The sequence below is a fragment of the Lathyrus oleraceus genome, chromosome 2 (genome assembly GCF_024323335.1).
Source record: "Lathyrus oleraceus cultivar Zhongwan6 chromosome 2, CAAS_Psat_ZW6_1.0, whole genome shotgun sequence".
In the NCBI taxonomy this organism is placed as follows: Eukaryota; Viridiplantae; Streptophyta; class Magnoliopsida; order Fabales; family Fabaceae; genus Lathyrus; species Lathyrus oleraceus.
In genome coordinates, this window is record NC_066580.1 from 228586454 (window position 1) to 228593281 (window position 6828).

A 6828-nucleotide genomic window follows, 5' to 3' on the forward strand; every position below is an offset into this window, starting at 1 on the left:
GAAATAAAGCTTGTAGGCGACTTCACTGGGGAATCTTCAAATTGAGCCTTAGGCTGGCTTACTGGAACACGATTCTCAGGCTGAATCTTCGAAATGACCCTCAGGCTGGAACACTGGAACACGATTCTCAGGCTGAATCTTCGAAATGACCTTCAGGCTGGATCACTGGAACACGATTCTCAGGCTGAATCTTCAAAATGAACCTCAGGCCGGATCACTGGAAAACGATTCTCAGGCTAAATCTTCGAAATGACCCTCAGGCTGGATCACTGGAAAACGATTCTCAAGCTGAATCTTCAAAATGACCCTCAGACTGGATCACTCACGCTTGATCCTCTGGCTGGATCTCATGACCTTGGTTGTAAATTAATTCTTCAGTCTGCTTGGAAGAACCTGTTTATCAGCTTATGTGTATGCTTGATATGATATGCATGCAAATGCAAATGTTATGCATGGTGTAAAAAGAAATCTGCTTGGGGAAGCAAACTCCGGTAGGGAACAGATCGCTGTATCAATCCTTGAATGCTCTGTGGGGAATGATCCGTCTGCCGGGACCAATGAACCACCAAAAATAAATTGGCTGCTTGAAAAGTTGACCTTGCGGGGGGAGTATCAACTATGGAAACTTTGTTCGGAGAGGCTCTGTGAGGAGAGTCTGTGGGGAAAACACTTCCTTGGGAAATGTCGTAGGAAACGACCTTTGCTGGGGATATGAACTTGCTAATCGCCCTCAAGCTGGGGATTAACAAATCTGTTAAAAATAATCTGCTGGGGAATGAGATGAACACTGGGAACACCACCCTCTCATCTGTTGGTTATGCAACCACTCCGCTGTTGCTAGGAAGATACAGTCTGACACTGTCAACTCCGCTGGGGATATATAGTCTGGATACTGTCAACTCTGCTGAGGAACATGCTCTGCTGAGGAGAGACTTTGTCAACCGCTTGGGGATGAGGATTCATGACTTGGCATCCGGTTCCTATGACCTGCAACCAAAAATACACGTATGCCTCGGGGAAATTACTCGGTTTGAATTCACCGTCCGGGATTAAGCATATTCAAAGCAATTTTAAATGTTTTCCTGTGCAAATCATCTGCAAAAGCCACCATTATGTTCATATGCAATATGTTTTATCAAAAATTCGGACATTTTTGCAAACAAACTGATAAATGAAAAATAAAGAGGCTCTTTAACTGAATTATTCGACTCTTACTAGGGAGAAAATTTGTGCCAGGAATAGGCGAGGGTATCAGGAAGCTGGTCCCTGAAAAGAGGTGATCGCTATAAAAAGAGAACTATCCTAATGGCAATGGGGATACGGGGTCCCACCGAGTTTCGACTCTGCTATGGCTCGTATGTCCTCAAGACGCTTTTCTCATCTTGCTTTCTGAAGTGGATGATTAGTCGATCTTTAACCTTCGAAGATTGCCGGATTGAGTGAAACGGTATTATAACACTGATGAACTCAGATCACAGTCATTCGCTTATTCCCTAACTTTTGCCTGGATCGCCCCCTTTTCGGGTTTTCAATCCACTGGGATACCCATTTTTGCCTGAGCCGCCCTTTTGGGTTTTCGACTCACCGGGTGTACTCTTTTTTTATATCCCTAATTTTTGCCCGAACCTCTTTATTCTTTTTTTTTGGTTCGTCGGGATGCCCTTTCTTTGCCTGGACTATTCTTTTTATCGTCCAGCGGGTCTATTTTATGCGAACTATTTTTTTTTTAACTGCGTCTGAGTTAATAGGGGACGGGAATCCTTCACCATCCATGGTTGTTATCATCAAAGCTCCGCCATAGAAAATCCTTTTAACCACGTACGGACCCTCATAGTTCGGTGTCCATTTGCCCCTGTGATCTGTGTTGGGAGGAAGAAATATTTTGAGTACCAATTCACCGACTTGATACCCCTGAGGGCGCACTTTCTGACCAAATGCTTTCTTCATTCGTCTCTGACCGAGATACGTCAATTTTGGGTACGTAGTTCCAGCATAGCACCTTAATCATCGAAGACAAGGTAAACAAAGCATCAGCAAATTGGTTTACTTCAAAAGAAAGTCAAAAATCTTCTCGTGTAGTCTCTGTAAGGAGCCAGATGAGGCTGAGGTGTATACCATTTCCCGTTGGTTTGATTGATGACCAAAGCTGAATCCCCGTATACATCCAGGGTTTTAATCTGTATATTGACGGCCTCCTCAAGTCTTAGGATACAAGCTTCGTATTTGGCTTCATTGTTGGTGCAGGGAAAAGTTATTCTGGCACCAAATGGCATATGAGCCCCCTTCCAGTGTGATCAACACTACACCAACTCCGCAACCATTCACGTGGACCGCCCCATCAAACATCATAACCCATTTGGATTCAGGGTCAGGCCCCTCCTCCGGGAGTGGTTCCTCTCAATCTTTCGATTTGAGAAACATGATGTCCTCATCAGGAAAGTCAAACCTCATAGGTTGGTAATCATCAATCGGTTGCTCTGCAAGATAATCTGACAAGACACTTCCCTTGATGGCTTTTTGTGAAGTGTATTGGATGTCATACTCTGTCAGTATCATTCGTCACCTAGTAACCTTTCCGGTAAGTGCTGGCTTTTCAAAAATATACTTGACTGGATCCATTTTTGATATCAATAGAGTCGTGTGAGTCAACATATACTGTCTTAGTCGGCGAGCAGCCCATGCCAAAGCGCGGCAAGTTTTCTCGAGCAATGAGTATCTTTGTTCACAGTCGGTAAACTTTTGCTAAGGTAGTATATTGCATGCTCTTTTCGACCTGACTCGTCATGCTGACCGAGCACAAAACCCATTGACCTTTCTAACACAGTCAAGTATATGATCAACGGTCTTTCCTCTCGGCCTGTAGACTTGCCCCGATCTTGATCTCTTTCTCGTCGTCTGCGGTACCGATGTTGACGGTCTCAATCACCTCCTGATAAGGTGTAATAGCTCGGTCCTCCTGTTTCAACAATCTGGCTAACCCTTCAGGCAATTCACAATCTTCCTCAACCCCTTCTCCGGCTTAATAGATAGGATTGTCGAAGTCATACTTGGCCATAGCAGTGTCGTTAGTAGTGAGATCCGGGTGGTCCGCTTTGCATGATGAGGGATCATGCTTTACCTTAAAATGAGAGATTTTTTTATTTGGAAAGAAAGAAAAAACGAAAAAAGAAACATTGCCATTTTTTTTTTGTAAAATTAAAAAAACTGAAAGAAAGAGAACACAAAATTGTTTGCAAAAGCCGTCCTTTATTGATGATAAAAATAATTGCGAAATGTAACTGAATGGATGGTCCTACAAATGAGCCGTTACACCTTGGGCAAAGTGTAAGACTTTATTATGCATGTAATAAAGGAAAACAATAAAAATCACTCTTTCAGTAGAGTAACCCGGACGGTTTTTTCAGACGACCAATTGTCGAGCTTTTCTCCCGAGACACACGGGCGAATCCAGCTATCTAAGTCACAGTCGCTGTCAGCCTTGTCTTCATCTGCAGCATTGACGATGTGGGGAGAAACCAAACCCCCGCTGGAGAGAGTACCGGTTTCATTCTTCTGAGATCCCGGAGCATACCCCAATCCAAACTTGTCTTCTTTGATGACTGGCTCCACAAATTTGCCCCAGCCTTGGGCATTACCAGCTTTAACCACTTCGACAACTTGCTTGTATGAAGAGATAGAAGTCCCGACCTTCTCAAACTCAGGTGAAAAGACAGGTTCGGGCGCGACCTCATTGATGTTTATGGCTTCGAAGCCCTAACACAGCATCTCGTGCATCTCGCCGTCCATCTCTACATACTTAAATGTAGACAGGTGGCTAACAAAAATATCCTCTTCACCACAGACAGTGACGACCTGACCTTCTAGTTCATATTTGAGCTTCTGGTGGAGGGTAGAAGTAACAGCACCGGCAACATGAATCCAAGGCCGACCTAGCAGACAACTGTAGGCAGGCTGGATATCCATCACATAAAAGGTACTTTTGAATATTTGCGGTCCAATCTTAACTGGCAACTCAACTTCGCCACAAACAGCTCGCTTAGAGCCATTAAAAGCCCTCACAACTAAGTTACTTGGCCTCAGGATGGTGTCATCGCAATCCAACTTCATTAAGGCTTTCTTTGGAAGAACATTCAGAGAAGAGCCTGTATCAACCAAAACATGGGAAAGCACCACCCCTTTGCACTCCATTGTGATATGCAAGGCTTTGTTGTGATTCCTGCCCTCAGATGTCAGGTCATTATCGGTGAAACCTAGCCCCCGGCTAGCGTTTACATTGGAAACTACCGACTCCAGCTGGTTGTAGCACCTCAAATTTGCACCTATCATTGTGCATACCATATCATATTAGGTCATAGCATATCATGATCCATTGCATAGCATTTGCATTGTCCCCAGTTGCCTCAAGAGCAAGCAAGCAAAGAGTTAGGTCAAACTGATCAGGAGATCAGTCAACCAATCAAGCAAAGGTGTTTCCCAAGGAGACAAAGCCCTAGGGTTTGTCCAACAAGTTCACATGACTTGGGGGACCGTTGAAGTGTTCAAGTCAAGGGTTGGAGGCTCAGAGGTCATCAGTCAATGCCCAACAGGCAGAAAACCCTAGAAAGTCAACAATCAGTCAAAGCAGTGGATGGTGGCCATTCTTGTGGAATTTGGGCACCATGGTCAATGATCAAGAGTTCATATGTCTTGGGACATCATTTGAAGTCAAGATCTCAAGGAATTAGGGTTTGGAATTCATCAGAAGTGCACAGTCAAGTCCAAAACCCTAGAAAGTCAAAGTTGGTCAACTGTGGTTGATTCTTTGGATTTGATGGATGGAGATGGTTTGAAGGAGCTTATTCATGTCCTAATAGGCCTCATATGGCATGGCAATCAACATCATGGAAGGATTTGGAGCCAATCAGAGAATTTCCAAAAATAGAAACTGGACCTGTAATTTTAACTGCCAAAAATAGAAACTTCTTGATCCTCAACTTGCATCATGATACAAGCTTCAAATGAATTTTTGCCCAACATGAAAGTTGAAGATCGTGTTCTCCCATTTTCAAAAAGTCCAAGAACTCTCAAATCCCATGTATGGTTGTCAAGATATGATCAAATCATTTTCACAAAATCTTGAACTTCAAAGGGGCATATCTCTCAAACCATAAGGCCAAATTTGGTGGGGTTTTTTCCTACAAATCACATTTTTCATCCTCTTTCCAAAAATATAAACTTCATGACCTAAAACCTTGCCAATCAAAATGGCATTTTTGGACCTTTTTCATTTAAAATCAAAGTTTGACCAAACTTTGACTTTTTGAGTTAGGACTTTTTTCACCATTTTGCCAATTGGAAATGCTTTCATATCATATTTGGGATTTGCTCCAAGCCCTAAACCATCATCATACCACTATTTTACCATCATTTTGGCCTAAAATTCAAAACTTGAAAATTGGCAATTGGCTTCAAATAAATGAAAGCAAGTACAGCAGTCAAAAGCAACAACAAACAGCAGAGTTTTGGTCTGCTAGCAGCCTGTTTCCCAAGCCCACTCGACCAATTCACCCCTCCATTTCCATTTCTGCACCAACTTGGCATTTTTGCAAATTAGTTTCAAAGAGTAAAAAGCAAGTACAGTTCTGCAGCACACACAAAACAGCAATTGGCAAGGCCACTAGCAGCCTGCCCAAGCCCATTTTTGAGGCAGTCCATACCTCCCCTTGTTCATTTGTACCAACTTAGCAAAAAGGCAAATGAGTTCATTACAACTAAACAGGTTTAGCATTTGATTAGTAGAGGTAAAAACAGTCACATATAAGCATTTCTTCTGGCCATTGGTAAACCCTAGACAACAGCAGCCAACACAAAAAAACCAGAAACTCTCTCACTTGCAGTTTTCACGATTTTGCATTTCTGCCAAAAGATTCAAAAGACCCGAGCCTTTTCTTGTTCACTCCATCACCTGGACCATCTTTGGAAGTATTTCTCCTCATTAAAACTCAGCTGTATTGTATTTTCTGTTTCTGTTTTCCTCAAGCCATAACAATGGTGAATCGAGTTTTGAGAATTTCCAAACATAGCTGAGCTTACCTACTTCAAGTTCTCATCATTCCAAAGCATAAGGAAGGGTTGTTTCAGGCTGCAACATCAAAACAAGCACTGCATCTTGGTTTTCTTCACAACCAAGTAAAAAACTCGAATCCCTTTTTTCTCTTAACCATGCTATATTTTTTGTAATCCTTGCCTTGCTGATTGTTGTAAGCTTTATATTATTTGATTTAGTTAACAATGTTGGAAGAAATCTGGAATTTCATTTTCATGAACAAGATTGTTTTCCTTCGATTTGGCTTGTCTAGGGTGATTTAATGAAAATGGATAGCACATTCATGTTGTATGTTGCATATTGATTCTATTGATGTGCTGGTTTGGTCATGCTGGGTGTTTTGAAAATCCAAGTTGCATAGTGATGATGAATGCTTGCTGCTGATAAACCTTATCCCTGCCCATGAAAATCCTTTTGAATGGCTGTTTGTTATGTTTGGTTTGTTGTTAGTGATGTTGCATAAGGATGTTACTTCATGGTCATGCTTGATCATTGTTGCTTCTGTTATGTTTGGTTGTTCATGACTGGTTTTATGATGATGAAATTGATGATACCCTGTAGCTGCAACCTTGAACTGTCCAGAAATTTGCCATGCTTGTGTTTATTAGTTGCTGGGTGATACTACCTGAACCAATGCCATGTTAGTTGTGTGTTGTTGAAATTTCGATTGCCATGACCTCAATGTTGATTACATGCTATACCATGCTGCTAAACCTTGCCATGATAAACCCTGTGATTTTTCC